Source organism: Engystomops pustulosus, chromosome 2 (assembly GCF_040894005.1).
Source record: "Engystomops pustulosus chromosome 2, aEngPut4.maternal, whole genome shotgun sequence".
NCBI classification, from domain to species: domain Eukaryota; kingdom Metazoa; phylum Chordata; class Amphibia; order Anura; family Leptodactylidae; genus Engystomops; species Engystomops pustulosus.
The window spans coordinates 245,340,516-245,358,992 of NC_092412.1; the positions used below are offsets into that span (position 1 = coordinate 245,340,516).

General features: G+C 42.9%; 1 long non-coding RNA gene across 1 annotated transcript; it reads right to left on the reverse strand.

Moving 5' to 3' along the window:
* Positions 1–1,853: 1,853 nt before the first annotated feature.
* On the reverse strand, positions 1,854–4,520 carry LOC140116789 (uncharacterized). Its single transcript, XR_011852963.1, has 3 exons — positions 4,448–4,520; positions 2,547–2,663; positions 1,854–2,389 (listed from the first exon to the last, which is right to left on the reverse strand). It is a non-coding gene; the product is annotated as an uncharacterized lncRNA (long non-coding RNA).
* Between the last annotated feature and the right edge of the window lie 13,957 nt (positions 4,521–18,477).

The following is an 18,477-nucleotide window of genomic DNA, read 5'->3' on the forward strand; positions in this document are numbered from 1 at the left end:
CCTGCGGACTTCCCTTTGTTTTCATGCATGTTGCAGGAGGTGCACCTAAGATCCTCAACTTAAGCACATAAAGCCCCACCCACCTATGCAAGATGGCACCTTACCTTATGCACCTTACGCTCTTAGCCATAGCACTCACTTTCCTCACTGCCACCACCTACCTTTCTATTAATAGTTAATATTAATAAGGCACCTTTATAAATAAGTCCCTTAACAGGTTAAAAACCCAAATTACAGATTTACAATTATGCAATTATCTATGTGATTACTAAAGAATAAGCTCCTAATTGCGCCATCTATTCAGAAACTTAGATTTTCTAATGCTACAATCAGAGACTTATTAAGTGTTAAAATTTTATATACAAAAAACACAGTGCATACATAAAAAAGCATGCAATTGTCAGGTAAAAAGGTTATAAAACAATATACATACGACACATACACAAACAGTTGCAAAGTAAAACGAATATCCTTACTAATGAAATAGTAGCAGATATCCGCTGCTGTGAGACCCATCTAAGAATTCCTATGGGCAGCCTTCTAGGTGTGGAATCTCAAGATGATTGAAAATGTCCATTAGCATAGCTCCCTAATTTATAGACAATGGGGCACATTTACTTACCCGGCCCATTCGCGATCCAGCGGCACGTTCTCTGCACAGGATTCAGGTCCGGACGGGATTTATGAAGGTAGTTCCTCTGCCGTCCACCAGGTGGCGCTGCTGCGCTGAAAATCATCTGAACGCGCCGGAAGACACCGAGCTGGACCAGGTGAAGGTAAGCGCTTCCCAAGCGACACATTTTCGGTTTTTAAATGCGGCGGTTTTTCCGAATACGTCGGGTTTTCGTTCGGCCATGCCCCCCGATTTCCGTCGCGCGCATGCTGGCGCCGATGCGCCACAATCCGATCGCGTGCGCCAAAATCCCGGGGCAATTCAGGTACAATCGGCGCAAATCGGAAATATTCGGGTAACGCGTCGGGAAAACGCGAATCGGGCCCTTAGTAAATGACCCCCAATGGGTCATCCCCCCGCCCCCAGCTTGTGAAATCATCTAGAAAGGGATGTTCACATGATAGTAAAATACACCCCCCCCCCTCCCCACCTCAGTGAGACACATTTGTTGTTATGAAATGCCATAACTCTGGATAGGAGGGTGGAACAATTGCACCATTACCTCCAATCCACTGGGAACCTCATTACCTTTTGCGACATACCACTCAAGAGAGGTCTGTGCCCAGGAATAGGGGTGTTAGGTGATTTAGTGGAGTTCCTAGAGCCCCACCTATTCAAGATTGGCAAGGACGATGAAGCTAGCCTCGATCCTATACTGTTGGTTGGACCTTATAACTAAAGATGTGACTAAGTTATTTGATAAATAAGAGTTTCCATTGTCTCTGGTTTTAATTTCTGGCAGGATAAAAACACACCAAAATGTTCCATCTTTTGTCCCTGGCCCAGGATATGTGCCTGGGATAGGTGTGACTCACCACACTCTCTATACACACAGGCTTCCCTTTAGCCTTTTGCTTAGCATGGAGCACCTGGTGTAATTGGGCACCACATTAGCATTTCTTCCTGGCAGATCTCATCTGGAATCTAAAGTGTAATGAATATTTGCACTGCAAATGGGGTGAGACTTTGGCTGGCTATGGCTAAATGTAAATGTAATTAAAAGATGGCAGGGGACTTCACTTAGTAAATCATGGCCGTATTTCATACTTTTACCACAACGTGTACCCGAATATTTCCGATTTGCGCCGATTGTACCTGAATTGCCCCGGGATTTTGGCGCACGCAATCGGATTGTGGCGCATCGGCGCTGACATGCATGCGACGGAAATCGGGGGCGTGGCCGAACAAAAACCCGACGGATTCGGAAAAACTGCCGCATTTAAGACAAAAAATGTGTAGCGAAAATTACCTTCACCAGGTATAGGCCGGTGAATTTCAGGGCATTCCAGTGCGCCTCCGGGGAACTTCAGCGCAGCAGCGCCACCGGGTGGACAGCGGAGTGAATCCCGGCCGGACCCGAATCCACCGCAGAGAACGCGCCGCTGGATCGCGAACGGACCGGGTAAGTAAATCTGCCTCAATGTATTTCACTCTGTGCTCCAAATGACGCATCCTCTTCTTTGGATCAGTAAAACCAAAATGTTATCATTTCATGCTGATGTTTTTATTGATGCGAGTTTGGTCAATCTTTATTCTGTCTTTTGAAGGTCCTGAAATGCTCAAAAACTGGAGTTCCGCGAAAGTGCATTCTCCGACGATGATGCACTGTGCCGCGATTCACTAAGATCGTGCGCCCGATATCCTGCATGTGACGCTTCCCCGCTCAGGTCCACCGGAGTTCACCTTCTTCTTCCTGGTGCATGTAAGTGCATTGTCCTGCAACACAATTTGAAAGTTAAATACAGTGCTCAGTCCGAATCAGTCTGATCATCCGACGGCCCGCCCCCCAATTTGTGTCGCATGGAAGCCAGCACAGCCGCGCCACAATCCGACCGCGTGTGCCATAATCCCAGTGCAGACACTTGCTAAATACCTGTCCAAGCCGTGTAATCCCTGAAAACGGCGCACAGTCTGACGAAAGTGCGATCTGCGACCCTTAGTAAATGAGCCCCTCTATGTTGTCGATATAGATCTCAAAGGTCTGTAGAAACTATTGAAAGACAGAAGAAAAAAGTTACATAAACTAGATTCAAAAATTGTACTGCTAGTAGAGATGAGCAGACCTGAACTTTAGGCTCGGCGTCCTCTGTTCAGTTGGACATTTTGCTTAATGGGCTGAACATCAATTCTTTTTCCAATTGCAGAATTTGACAGAACAGTCTTTAATTTAAAGTTTATATAATAAAAAAAATGTGATGTTTTATACATTTTAGTTGATATAAAAACATGATTAAAGATAATGGTGTTTATTCATGTTTATAGATATAAATACTGTATGGGGGGACATTAATCATAGTCTGTTAGACTGTTTTGAGCATCTTTTAGCGCTAAAATCTGGCGCATCTCGTTAATTTGGCACGGCAAAGTCCGGCACTTTGCGGTTTTGAGTCCCTGCACCTTATCTGACATAGTGAGTGCGTCCTATACAGATGTTTGCACGGGATCTATCACAAAAATGCGCCCAAAAAGGTGCAAAAAAAAGGCGCAAAAATGCACCTACTCTGAGCAGGTGCACTTCCAAAAAACTTCCCTTTTCATTACTAAAAACATACATTTTAGGTTCCCAAATGAAGAATTCCCTCTATGCAACATGGAAAATCCTTCGGAGCAGTTTTAAAATGTAAAATTTCTCCAGTAACGACTTCATCATTGTCTATGGGATCATCTCTGGGAGTGATTATTGTCTTACTGTACAGATCTGAGAATATTATCAGACTCCGTTTCATGTAAATTATAATAAAAAAGGAAAAGACTCATTTCAGCAAGAATTTTATTTTTTTTTTTTACATCTCTGTCACTTTTAGTCCCTGCATTTACATCACAATGATAGGTTTTTGTGCAGAGATGACGCCCTGAACGTTCTGTCACATTTTCTCAGTCTCCTTTCATTATTGCTCACAAATGAGATCTAACAATTTGAGACAAATTAGGTGCAAATTTAGGCACAAATGAATCGGACATGCGACAATTCCAAAGTGCATTTACTAAGGCAGAACTAGATCCATCATAGATCAGGAGCCAAAAAGAAGAGCAAACCAGGTGCAAAAATAGGCGAACCTGAGACCCCCTATGATTAATGTCCCCCCTATATATATGATACTTATATGATATATCAGGTGCTGGCAAACAAAACAGACGGAAGTTGACCGAGATGTCAGACTACACAGAAGTCTATGGAGAGGGGGAGCAGTGAGTCACAGCAGCTAGGTCTCCACACACTAGTACAGAGAGGAAGTTAAATTTGCTTACAGAGACTACAGGGAGAAAATCTGCTTGTAAATGGATACAAGAAGTCACATAATGACAAGAAACCGAGTTACCCCTCATGGAGTCACACTGGACTAGTGAGGAATGACATGACATCTTAGGACACGTGTGCTTATCCAACCCCCAAATCCATCACGCAGACCCATGTAATAGTAACAAATAGCCCCTCGGGAAGGACATTTTTAAAAATGTTAGAATACTTAGCACCGGCGCCACATCTTTTCACTGTCCTGTAGTTCTGTCTCTTATGATGCTGCATTACCGGGCGCTACTCATGGACAGAAGCGGCGCTGTTTTTGTAAAAAAGTACATACTTATTTCTTTTCCTGAAAAAGCCCTTTAACACATAGGACTACATGTATCATAAATCATGAAAATAAGTTCTACAATCCCCAGAATCCTCCGTGCGTCGGATTGTAATAATATCTGACTTAACACTACATAAGCCATAAGCATTAAAGAGATGGTACAGCACATGACTAATTTCTTGTGACAACAGCGCCACACCTCATCTCAGGTTGTGCGAGAAATTGCAGCTAAGACACAATTGGGGGAGATATATGAGAAGCGTCTGAGGTAAAACTGTTCTAGTTGCCCATGGAAACCAATCAGAGCTCAGCTTAAATTTTATAAACAGCTGTGGGGAAATGAAAGCTGAGCTCTGATTGGTTGCCATGGGCAACTAGAATAGCTCTGCTCTAAGAGACTTCTGAAGCGTTTGCCCAGTAAAAAGTGATAAAATAAAAAAAATAATTTCACTGTACCCACTCCACAATTCTCCAGCTTTCCACAACATCCTCTGTGTCTCCCCACACTAAAGGCAGAATTTTGAGCCCAAAAATGTGGCACTTTTTGCATTGAGTGTAGTGTAGTCCTGCCAGTACAGGCGGTCCCCTACTTAAGAACACCCGACTTACATACGATCCCTAGTTACAAACGGACCTCTGGTAATTGGTAATTTACTGTACTTTATCCTTAGGCTACATTGATCAGCCATAACAGTTACCACAGGTGTCTGTAATGCAGCTTTAGTGTTACTCCTGGTTCTTATGACAACCCAACATTTTTAAAATCCAATTGTCACAGAGACCAAAAAAAATTTTGGCTGGATCTACAATTATAAAATATACAGTTCTGACTTACATACAAATTCAACTTAAGAACAAACCTACAGAACCTATCTTGTACATAACCTGGGGACTGCCTGTATTCACATCTGACACAATGGAACGATATGATTTTCCTGTCGCCCACGCCGGCGTCTAGTCACGAGTCACAGGGAACGCGTCGCAGATGATCTGGAAAAAGTTTAAGTCTCCTCATATTGTGAAAGTAGCTTCACAGCGGAAAATCTGTGAACTTATCCCCGAGCAGCGCTGCGGAGCATGACACGGAGCAGACAGATCAGAGCGCGGTCATCGATCTCCGGTTCTGCTCGGTAACACAGGTACTTTCAGGTGAAGAGTTAGATGTGTTTTCCTTAGAGCTGAAGGCAAAGTCTCCAACCCTTCCGCAGTAATAGTCTTATCACAGGAGCTCAGCGGGAAATATCATAGCGTAACCCCTTCACCGACAGATTAGTTCAAGGTTTTGGCGTTCGCGTTTCCAGCTCCCCACCTTCCACAATTTATATCTTGTAGGTTTTTCCATTCACAAAGCTATATGAGGGCTTGTTATCTGCAAAGTACTTTCTAGTGACAACCCATTAAAGTATTATTATGTACATGTACTTCATATTGCCATCAAAAATATAAAAAAAAACTAAAAATTCTAAACCCCCCCTCCCATATCCATCCATGTTGCAAAAGTCCTGCTTTAGCAACACATAAAGCAATTATTCCTGGGGTTTGAACCCAGTACCGGAAAATAGCAGCCAAATGCCTGAAACATTTTTCTATACTTTTCAAATTTTATACAAAGTGAAGCAGTGAAAACATCATCAAGTCCTGCAAAAAAAATTACACCTTACACAGGCAAGTACAATGAAGTATGAAAAAGGCAAAAAATACTGTACAAGAGGGATGATGGCACTACTTATATTCACAGAACAAAGGGGTCAGTCATCAGGCTTTGGAGTGCATGGGTTCCATGTGTCTTGAAGTATGAAAAAGATATTGGTGGCAGGTTAGGGCAAAATGAAGAAAGAAATACATTTTTTTGTACAAAAGGTTTTAAAGTGACCCTGTCACTATGAATATCATTTTTAGCTGGTGATGGGGGCTGATAGCCTATGTTATGCTGATTTTAAAAATGCCTTTGCCAGCATTCTGAATAATTTCAGTAGTTTATAATAGTTTATTTCACATTACTTGGCTCCCTGCTAGCAGAGTCCCATGGAGCAGCTGCAGCCTGTGTCAGTCTCCGCTCCTCCCTCTGCCTGTCGTGTGCATTGAGCAGGTGAGGGGGGGGGGTGGAGGAGAGGAAGAATACATAAGGAGACACATGGACACACAGGCTGCAGCTGCCCTATTCTGGGGGCTCACAACATGCTGCTGGCAGGGAGCCAGGTAATGTGAAATAAACTATTATAAACTGCTGAAATTATTCAGAATGCTGACAAAGGCATTTTTAAAATCAGCACAGGAGAGGCTATTGGAACCTGTCACCAGCTAAAAATGACATTCGTGGCGACAGGTTCCCTTTAAAATCTATCAAAACATAATAATACATATAGAAATGTATCAACATACTGCATCTACTTCCAAATGACAGTAGAAGGTAGGTCCTGACATCCTCATCTACTGTATACTTATAGCACAGTCATTGGGTGTACCGAGACAGAATCACATTGGATTTCAACCCTAAGGTCTTGTTGAGTGAAGCATTTTAGGAGTTAACCCCTGCCAGTCCAGCTGGTTATGGTTTACGCTTATGGTCGTTGCCCCGTTCCTGGGGACGGACCTTCAGCCTGAGCATAGTCACCCTCCTCCTTTAAGGAGTTAAACGTCTTTCTGTAATAAAGTGCGGTTTGCGTTGACCCAGAGAGCACCTGACACCAGATTTCACAGCACAATGGCTGGAATGATGGGAGATGCATTGTGTGTCTTTGTTCCATCACAGTAGACAGTCGCCAAATGCAATAAGTGATTGAATTCTCAAACATCTCAGCCACATGAATACACATTCACCAGCATCCGAGAAAAACAAATCACCGCCACATACAGGACCTCCAGACGCGCTTTTCAGGCAAAGTTGTTAAATGAAAAAAAATTATTGAATGTTCCTTAAAGGGATATTTTCATCTTAGAAGCTCAAGGCATAACCAGCATCATCCTCCACCACTGGCCTACCTGGTGTCCGGGCTGCAGTGAATAGAACAACTTTCTCTGTTCATATCTATGGGAGTCATTAAAACAACTTGAGACTCAGGCTAGAGGTGGTCTCAGGCAGGACTGGAGGTAGTCTCAGGCAGGACTGGAGGTGGTCTCAGGCAGGACTGGAGGTGGTCTCAGGCAGGACTGGAGGTGGTCTCAGGCAGTACTGGAGGTAGTTCTCTGGCAGTACTGGAGGTGGTCTCAGGTAGCACTGGTGGTGGTCCCTGGCAGTACTAGAGGTGGTCTCAGGTAGCACTGGTGGTGGTCCCTGGCAGTACTAGAGGTGGTCTCAGGTAGCACTGGTGGTGGTCCCTGGCAGTACTGGAGGTGGTCTCAGGTAGCACTGGTGGTGGTCCCTGGCAGTACTGGAGGTGGTCTCAGGTAGCACCGGTGGTGGTCCCTGGCAGTACTGGAGGTGGTCTCAGGTAACACTAGAGTTAGTTTCAGGCAGGACTGGATATAGTCTCAGAGGTGCCCTTATCCTTTAGACATTATATATCTTGCAGATTTCTTATATGCAAATATTCCTTTAACTTGATGTCTTGGGTGAAAGAACTACATTCTTTTAAGTAGTTGCTTGACACCACTTACTCCTAACCAAGGGTGACAGCAGGTCCTATAGCCTCTGCTGTTTCATGACTTACCTGTCTAGACCACTATTGCCCCCTTCTACACTGTATGGCAGCACAGCAGTATGACCCAGGCGCTAGGAGCTCACATCTTTATAGTAAGACAGTGCCTGTATCTTATCATATGGAGAACTATGCAGCTCCACAAACATCACAGCTGCACAGTTCTCTCTATCCTCTCCCTACACTTATCTATAGGATCAGTACAGATAGGAAATTAGAAGCAAAACAATAGGTGTTCCACCTCCTCTTACAGCCAGGACAATGGCGAAGAATTGAAAAAACAGCTAGTATACAAGATTTAACTACTACCACCAACCAAATTAACACCTTGCTTGCTGTAGGCCTTGCTGATCCCCTTCACCCTTCTAGACCACCAAGTCCACTGACAGACCATCGGGAACAACCTTCTCTATTATAGACCAGCAGGTCACTAGACATTTACCTCTTTACTGGGAATATTGCCATTAACCCTTTCATTGCCCAAGATCATGAGGAATATTAAAAGAAACCATGTATTTCCCCTAGACGAGAAAATATACTGACCCGCTCCATGTCCTAGACCACCAGAGATAGTAATAGGAATCTGAAGCAATGGAGTAATCATAAAATAAAAACTACTAAACATCGCACCAGCATTGAGTAACATGAGCTCAGAAGCGGAAATACTGCTTCCTCATTGGGGTTTTGTTAGGGGACCTGATGACATCAGTGATGATGTCATAGGGATTTCCTCTTCTTGTCTGTGTACGCAGATCACTGCTATTTTACTGAATACATATTACAACTGATTGGACGCTGTCTTAGTATATAGAATCAGTATTGGTGTGGCTGATGAGTCCGATGAAATGTGCTGAGATCCTATAGCTCCAAAAATTGTCTCATTTTTTTCCAGCTCTTTGGATGGGAAATTGGGAAAAATCTTCAAAAAGGGTTATTCTCCCCTGTGGAACGTACAATGTATTGACAGCTGTAGCACGCGAGACAACAACTAACACAACACCGCTCCGGTATAGCAGTGTAGACTGACACTGGAGCATTTTTATAAGTTTCACTGCTGACTGGTGCGTAAAGACTGGGCCCGAGAGACGACAGACGGCGCAGCTGCCATTCATGTTCATTCCATCGGCTCGTAAAGTGCGTGTAATAAAAGTTGACAACAAGAAATGTGTGAAGCGTCTCACAGACAAAATATTTCATTGTATAAAAATCTAAAATTTCCTCTCAATGAGAATCAGAAAGAGAAGAACTCAAACTAAACTGATCTCTATATAGATAGTAATACACTATAATACAACTCAATCCATTCACTGTGACAATCGCACTATTAACCATTAAATGATTGAGAGGTTGTCACAACCCCGCCCCTCAATCATAATCTTTGCATAATTAATATGATAGCACAGTGGCTCAGTGGTTAGCACTAAAGCCTTGTAGCGCTGCGGTCCTGGGTTCAGTTCCCATCCTGATCAACATCTGCATGGACTTTGTATGTTCTCTCCGTGTTTGCGTGGGTTTCCTGTGCGTCCTGGTTCCACTGCCCACTCATAGCGAAAGCCTGTGAGTCCTATCTCCCCAACATGCTTATAGAGAAAGCCTGTGAGTCCTATCTCCCCAACATGCTTATAGAGAAAGCCTGTGAGTCCTATCTCCCTGACATGCTTATAGAGAAAGCCTGTGAGTCCTATCTCCCCGACATCTGACTTATAGCAAAAAAAAAAAGGTTTAAAAATTATGCAAATGAGTCTGAAGGGCTCCAGGTCTATTAACATAAATGTTGCCCGGAGCCCCTCAAGCTCAATCGCATAAGTTTTAGGGCCTTTTTTGTAAAAACCAGGGCATAAGAAGCTAAAAGAAATGTGTATCTTCCCAGAGGGGACGCACACCAGTATGTCAGTGTGATTGGTTTTCAATCCTTGATCCTGATGGTAGATTTCCTTTAAAGACACCATGTGAGTCCTACTTCCTTCCAACCACTCATGTGAGAACATGTGAGACCTGCTCCCCCACCTAGCCCCTTAAAAGAAACCCTAATATACTGTACTTTCTATATGAGGGGATGATGCCCACAAGACTCACAAGCTATTTCTATGAGTGACCAGAGAATACAGGACGCACAGGCTTTCTCTTTGGGGGGGAGGGGAAAGCTGGACTCACAGGCTTTTCTTTGGGAGGGAGGGGAAAGCTGGACTCACAGGCTTTTCTTTGGTGGGAGGGGAAAGCTGGTCTCACAGGCTTTCTCTTTGGGTTGATGGGGAAAGCTGGACTCACAGGCTTCCTCTTTGAGTGGGCGGGGCAAGCTGGACTCACAGGCTTCCTCTTTGAGTGGGCGGGGCAAGCTGGACTCACAGGCTTTCTCTCTGAGTGGGAGGGGAAAGCTGGACTCACAGGCTTTCTCTTTGGGTTAATGGGGAAAGCTGGACTCACAGGCTTCCTCTTTGAGTGGGCGGGGCAAGCTGGACTCACAGGCTTTCTCTTTGAGTGGGAGGGGAAAGCTGGACTCAAAGGCTTTTCTTTAGGTGGATGGGGAAAGCTGGACTCAGGCTTTTCTTTGGGTGGATAGGGAAAGCTGGACTCACAGGCTTTTCTTTGGGTGGATGGGGAAAGCTGGACTCACAGGCTTTCTCTTTGGGTGGATGGGGAAAGCTGGACTCACAGGCTTTCTCTTTGAGTGGGCACGGGAGACAGGATACAGACTTTCTCTATGGTGGGTCAATGAAGCAAGACTCACAGGCTTTTTTTGTCTTGTTCTAACCCTTTTTTACTGTGGGATCTCCTGCTCCAGCGCCTGCTGTGATATTTTTATGTTACTGTCCCCTTAATGCCGACACCTTTTAGCTATCACAGAAAACTTAATTCACCCACACGGCGACACTGAGTCAGATTACAGTATATGCAGCAGCAAAAAAAATCTGCTTACATTCACATTTTACTGAATGACAGGAATACCGAGAGCATGCAGCCAAATGCAAGGCCCTGGTGGTCCGGAGAGCAGCCGTCATAGCACATGGTGGCAGCCAGGAATGTAAGTCACATGTAGAAGAAGGGCTCTGGATCTGGAGGATCTGGGACATCCATGTATGACACAGACAGCCTATTGATTTTAAGTAAAATAGTGTAATACCTCACTTCCCCTGCGGGGGCACTGTAGGGAGATGATAGACTTCCTTACAGGCCCCTTACACTTTATAGCTTGTAGACACATGACTAAGGACACTGTATCTGTAGCCTACTTTCAGGGAATCCTTAAATTTTAGTAAAATGTGTATGGGATATGGCATGTAAAACACAAATTTTAGATTTAATGAATTTTTTCTCTAGCCCCTACACTTCCTTAGCACTTTGTAACATGAGTTTTAGCATCCAGCATTCTAATTGCATTCCCTATTGTCAGGTGGGTGGTTCTAGGCGATTGCGGATAGCCTGGGACCGCCCACTTGACCATAGACGGCTCTATTAGTGTATTGGGTGTTGAAACTAAAAACCAAAATTACTGAGAACGGCAGCAGCGCCAGAATCAGTGGAGTGGCACCTATAAAAGAGTAACATGAAGGAGGTGAGAGGCCCTTATTTATTTTAATAAACGGGATCCACAGAGGAGACAACCTCTGGTGGTATTCTGGTTACTACTGATTGGTTATTGTAAAGCCATGGTTCTTGTATGGTATTAAAGAAGAGAATCTTATCTTTCAAACAGCATCAGGCTTGTAACCGATGAATATAGTTATGTGATCTGCAGACCAAATTCCTGCCTTATTCTTAAACTGCTCGTACCTCCAGTTCTGTAACTCACAGAACGGACCTGAAGATTAGATTCTCTTCTTTAATATGATACCAGAACCATAGTTCTAACTATTGCAGAGCCCAAAATATAGGCATCTAGAGTAATGCTCTCCCTACAGCCTGACTCATCTCAGGTAAAAATTGACTCTTTTCTGCCCATTGTCACATGACTGTTAAAAAGAGGTTGCTTATGGGTAGACGGGTGAGATTTCACCTAAAACAGGGAATTCTGGAAAGTATATTTTATATTGTACCTCAGGGGGTAGTAGTTTATTGGGGTAAAATCTGGTGACAGGTTCCCATTAAGAAAAATGTCTTGTTACAGCAGAAACGTGAGTCTGGGGCATATGGTGCGGTGAATTTCTGGCCTGCGCATGTGGTGCTATTACAGCAGGAATTTCTAGATGGAAACATAATGTTACAAAGAACTGTTCAGACTTTTTTTTATTTTTCCTTTTTTATTTAGTCTGTTTATTGACGTTTATGAAAGAAGCCGAGTTTATTGTTTGTATTTTTTGAAATATATTAAAAAAAAAAAAACTTGGAAAGAAATTTGCTACAGTGTAAGAGTGCCACCTAGTGGACGCCATATGAACTGCGCACAGAGTGGCTTCCAGCACCCAATGTGATCAGAAATCCAGGGATACTACAACTCCCAATATGTGGTTTAGCTCAATCATACAGCTGATAAGAGCAGGGACCTTGTCCCCCCCCCCCCCCCCTCCAGTCCTTGCTGATCCTATGCAGCCAGCAATAGTGGATGAAGAAACTCTGGCCCCAACAGGAATATTAGACAGGTCGTTCTCTGTGGAGTAGATGTGTTTAGGTATTTGATAATTGATCTTTTAATGTCTAATTTGACCTTAACTTTTGGAAGAAAGGTGAAGTCCGTTTTAAGCACAGGTGTCAAACAACAGGACAAATCCAGCACAAATGTGGATTATCTCCCTGCCAGGTTGGCATTAGGGGACAGCAAACTGGGCATTTACTCAGAGCCCTATGTCCTAAAGGGGCCCCCTGTGTGTGGACTTCTGTAGGTAGAGGATGTATTGCTCCTTTCATACTTCTTGGTTGAATCATTTATCATTGAATTGTCTATCCATCTATCCCATATCTATCTATCTATCTATCTATCTATCTATCTATCCAATATCTATCTATCTATCTATCTATCTATCTATCTATCTATCTCATATCTATCTATCTATCATCTATCTATCTATCTATCTATCTATCTATCTATCTATCTATCTATCTATCTATCTCATATCTATCTATCTATCTATCTATCTATCTCATATATATCCATCTATCTATCTATCTATCTATCTACTTAAAGAAAATGTCAGCAGCCACAATCCAAAGATGGTGGGTGCAGGCACAAATAAGACCGGGCCTAGGGTCCTTGGTAAATAAGTCGTAGAAAGAGGCAGCACACCAAACGAAGTCCAGTATCAAGTGTAAAAAGTGGGTTCCATTTTATTCCATGTTTCAAAATACAGCAACGTTTCGGCTCACACAGAGCCTTTTTCAAGCCAAATAACAAGAGTGTGCAAACATACATATATACCCTGTTCGGGTGATCATGTGATACAATTGTTCCCGCCCCTTATTTTGCATATTACATCATCATATTGAAATTTCCACAGTGAACATAAATACAAATTGGTTAAATTCATGATAATAAATGTTACATACAACATGGTAAAGTGCGTGTGCTTATGTAGTGTCTGAATTGACTTGTGCTTAACCGCTAGTGTGTCAACATACATCGAGTGCTAAGTGAATTGTAAACAAAGTTGATCAAAAAAGAAGGTTTAAAAACAATCCGGGTGTCTCACCACCTCATCCACCCACCGCGTGTGCACAAGGTAAAGGAAGCGATCCGATCATCCTTGCCTCTGTTGTGGAGTTGGGCTTGGCGCGCCAATGTCAGAAAGCACTTGACACGCATGGCTGGAACGCAAGCGCAGCAGTGTCATACTGCGCATGCGCGAACTCATCCTGTCGTCAAGGAGATGGCGTGCGACCTGAATAAACAAAGCAGGTTGCTGATGTGTAACTGAAATATAGTAGAGTGAAATCTCTACTGTCGACAATTGTGTCGCGTGGGGAGGCTACTGGCACAGCACGGAGTATGCTTATGATAATGAAGAACAACCACATATATGGGGGAGTAACATGATTATTAACCCCTATGATCCGGGGAAAAAAGTCAGAATTATGTAATCCCTGATGGTCCAGTAGGGACCCTATAGGGAAATTGTAAAAGTAGTGGTACGGCCCCTGGTGGTTAAATAGGAAAATGCAAATACTCCCATTGGCACAAATTGTAGCCACCAGATGATAAATGGTGCGTCACGTGAACATCACCTTGGCAGATTCATTATGTACAAAAGGAAAAAAAGGGGAAAAAAAGGGAGAAGAGGCAGTGCAGGATCTGTTGCATCACAAAAAAGGTGGTGGAAGGGGCTGGTGAGAGAAAAGACGACCCCGGAATGGCTTTCTTAGATTCATATTATCTGAGAAAAGAAAAAGAAAAATTCTTAAGTTAGATATATCATCATTTTTGAGGTATAGGGTATTTCTTGTTACTTGAAAAACCTACATTATGTTTTAGACAATGAATGAGGAGTCTGTCATGACTATATAGTGTGCATTAAATACCTGTTAGCTTAAAGTCAACATTTAGTCCATGTGGACGTAGAGTGTTTAGAGTGAAAATCCAATATAGTTCCTTCTTTTTAAGGATTTTTTCTCTGTCACCTCCCCTGCGTAAGGGGGGAATGTGATCTATGATCTGAAATTTGAGGTCATTCTCCGTATGGCCAGCATCGGAAAAATGTTTTGATACAGGTAAGTCACGTCTATTGTTGCGAATAGTATATCGGTGTTGGTTGAACCTTGTTTTGAATTCCAAAGTTGTTTCACCTATATATAAAAGACCACAGGGACAACTCAATTTGTAAACAACGAATCGACTGTCACAGTTCAGATAATGTTTGATTTTATATTCTGTGTTGTTGTGGAAAAAAGAACCACCTCTGATCATTTGTTTGCAGTTTATGCAACTGCGGCATGGAAAGGAACCCTTGTTTAGTTCACCAAAAATGCCCTTCTGTCTACTAGGTCGCAGAGATCCCACGTCAGCTTTCACTAACCGATCTCTGATCGACTGGGCTCTGCGGTATGAAAAAATGGGGGGTTTTTTGAACTCAGGGGCGGACATGGGGTTACCAGTTAATTTAGACCAATGTCTGCGAATGATCCTCGTGACAGGGGTACTGTATTCACTGTAGGTGGAGATGAATGGAATTCTGCCTGTATCTGCCTTCTTGGTGGTGGACACTAGTGTGCTGGGTCTGTCTATAAGCTGTGCCTTGTCAAAATTTCTTTTGATGATTCTGCGTGGATAACCACGTTGTGTAAATTTGTGTAACATGGTATTCAAATTTGTTGTAACTTTCTGTGAATCACTGGTGATGCGTTTAACCCTGAGAAGTTGGCTATAGGGTAAACTGTTGATCATGGCACGTGGGTGATGACTCTCGAATCTGAGCAAAGTGTTCCTATCGGTCGGTTTCACATATAGATCTGTTTCAACACTCCCATCCTTTAGTGTCACCAAAACATCCAGAAATTGTATTTCACTTCTGGAATATGTCAAGGTGAATTTGATTGTGTCATCGATTGTATTGAGGTACGTATGGAATTCGTTGAGTTCCTGTTCGGTGCCAGACCATAGGAGGAAGACGTCGTCTATGTATCTCCACCACCTCAGGCAATGCCTGAAGTGAGTGGAGGCATAGACGGCGTCCTCCTCCAGAAATCCCATGACAATATTAGCATATGTTGGTGCCATATTGGCCCCCATAGCGACCCCCATTAACTGTAAATAGAAATCGTCTCCAAATAAAAAGTAGTTATTTCTCAAGATCATATCAAGTAAATCTACAATGAATGTTTGTGTAGGTAATGTATAGTCGCTGTTGGAGAGTTTGCTTCGAACTGCATTGATGCCTCTTTCATGATTGATAGATGTATATAAGGAAACAACGTCAAAAGAGGCCAAAATGGTATTGTCAGTGATCAATGTGTCTGCTTCGGTGATTTTATTTATAAAATCAGTGGTGTCTTGGATGTAAGATGACCCAGAAATGGAAAAAACTCGTAGTATTTTGTCAAGGAAAGTAGCGATATTTGAAAAGATGGAACCTCTTCCAGATACTATAGGTCTACCCGGGGGAGACCTCAGATTTTTGTGTATCTTAGGTAGCGTGTATAGTACCGGAGTAGTAGGATGTAATATTGTTAAGAACCTATGCATGTCATCATCGATAATGTTATCAGCCTTCGCTTTATCTAACATAAGTTTGATTTTTTTACTCAGGGTGAATTTCGGATCACCTGGGATCCTGCGGTATACTGTGCTATCAGCCAATTGTTTCTGTATCTCAGCTAGATAGGCACTCGTGTCCATGACGACGACAGCCCCGCCTTTGTCGGCGGGCTTGATGGTGATGTCGCCGTCATGGACAAGTTCCTCTAGTGCCCTGATTTCAGTGTGCGTAAAATTAGGATGGAGAAGGTTATCATTAGTGTTATTCTGTCGAAGTGCATGTATCTCATTTTTTACCGCGGCCATGAATGCATCAATGTGTGGTGCATTCACGTCGGGGTTAAAATGACTGATATTGCGAAGCTGGAACTGTTTCAGAGAAAGTTCAGTATTGTTAGGCATGTTAGTATTGGTTTTTACAGATTGGTTGCAAAAATAATGTTTAAGCTTTATAGACCTAAAGAAATATTGTAAGTCCAGCTCAATTTGGAACCAGTCAGGTTTTGAAGCAATGCAGTATGACAAACCCTTAGTTAGTACAGACATTTGATCAATAGATAACGGTTTAGATGAGATATTTACCACAACTGGTTCTATGTCCTTTTCCTCAGGGCCATGGCTGGTAAAATCTGTTTCTGTTTGGAATATTGGGTGCTTTCTTGATCTATGGTGTTTGTGTCCACCTCGTCGGGTCTTTGGTCGTTGGTCGCAGGTGTGGTCACGCCTAAAAAAGGTGTAGATGCCTGTGAGTTCATGTTGTTGCGTTCCATACGCGATCTTGTACTGTTTTTTCTTATATTTGGGGGTCGTCCTCTGTATTTCTGGTTGGTCTTTTGCTGGGGTGGGGTTTGGAGACCTTGCCAGCTGTAAATCTGTCCTGTTCTGTAGTCCTCGGTGTCACGATTCCATTTTTTTCTTTTTATACTCTCTTGTTCATTTTTAAGAGATATGGTTCTTGTGCTTGTGGTCGAGATGCATTTTGTGAATTCCTCTTCCGTCAATGCAGATTTGAGAGTAGATTCAGTTATTTGTATGTTATTTTTCAAGGTGCTAATCTCTCTTTTCAAAAATTCTATGTTTAAAAGCATCAAATCCAGCGAGTATTTGTTGGAGATAGATGCAAATTTCGTGCAAAAATCGGTGTCATGTGCAAAAAAAGAAGGTGCAATTCTGGAGCGCATGCCCCTGGGTATCATCTGAGCCTTGTAATAACCACATAAGGTTGCAAGATGTAACTGTAAAGATATTAGTCTCTTAGAATCGTTTTCAAACTTACGTTGAATTTCAGAGGTGCCAGGAGTGGTAAGAAATGCATCATCTATGTCTAAGTCCTGCAGGATCCTCTCACTGTCCTCCATACTGTAGGCGAAAACATGGGTTGGGTTGAATGGTGGTGGCACATCCATGGTGTGCGTCAATATCAGTTGGTGTGCACGCTTCAGCCAAAAAATACTTAAAGAAAATGTCAGCAGCACACTTAGTAATCCAAAGATGGTGGGTGCAGGCACAAATAAGACCGGGCCTAGGGTCCTTGGTAAATAAGTCGTAGAAAGAGGCAGCACACCAAACGAAGTCCAGTATCAAGTGTAAAAAGTGGGTTCCATTTTATTCCATGTTTCAAAATACAGCAACGTTTCGGCTCACACAGAGCCTTTTTCAAGCCAAATAACAAGAGTGTGCAAACATACATATATACCCTGTTCGGGTGATCATGTGATACAATTGTTCCCGCCCCTTATTTTGCATATTACATCATCATATTGAAATTTCCACAGTGAACATAAATACAAATTGGTTAAATTCATGATAATAAATGTTACATACAACATGGTAAAGTGCGTGTGCTTATGTAGTGTCTGAATTGACTTGTGCTTAACCGCTAGTGTGTCAACATACATCGAGTGCTAAGTGAATTGTAAACAAAGTTGATCAAAAAAGAAGGTTTAAAAACAATCCGGGTGTCTCACCACCTCATCCACCCACCGCGTGTGCACAAGGTAAAGGAAGCGATCCGATCATCCTTGCCTCTGTTGTGGAGTTGGGCTTGGCGCGCCAATGTCAGAAAGCACTTGACACGCATGGCTGGAACGCAAGCGCAGCAGTGTCATACTGCGCATGCGCGAACTCATCCTGTCGTCAAGGAGATGGCGTGCGACCTGAATAAACAAAGCAGGTTGCTGATGTGTAACTGAAATATAGTAGAGTGAAATCTCTACTGTCGACAATTGTGTCGCGTGGGGAGGCTACTGGCACAGCACGGAGTATGCTTATGATAATGAAGAACAACCACATATATGGGGGAGTAACATGATTATTAACCCCTATGATCCGGGGAAAAAAGTCAGAATTATGTAATCCCTGATGGTCCAGTAGGGACCCTATAGGGAAATTGTAAAAGTAGTGGTACGGCCCCTGGTGGTTAAATAGGAAAATGCAAATACTCCCATTGGCACAAATTGTAGCCACCAGATG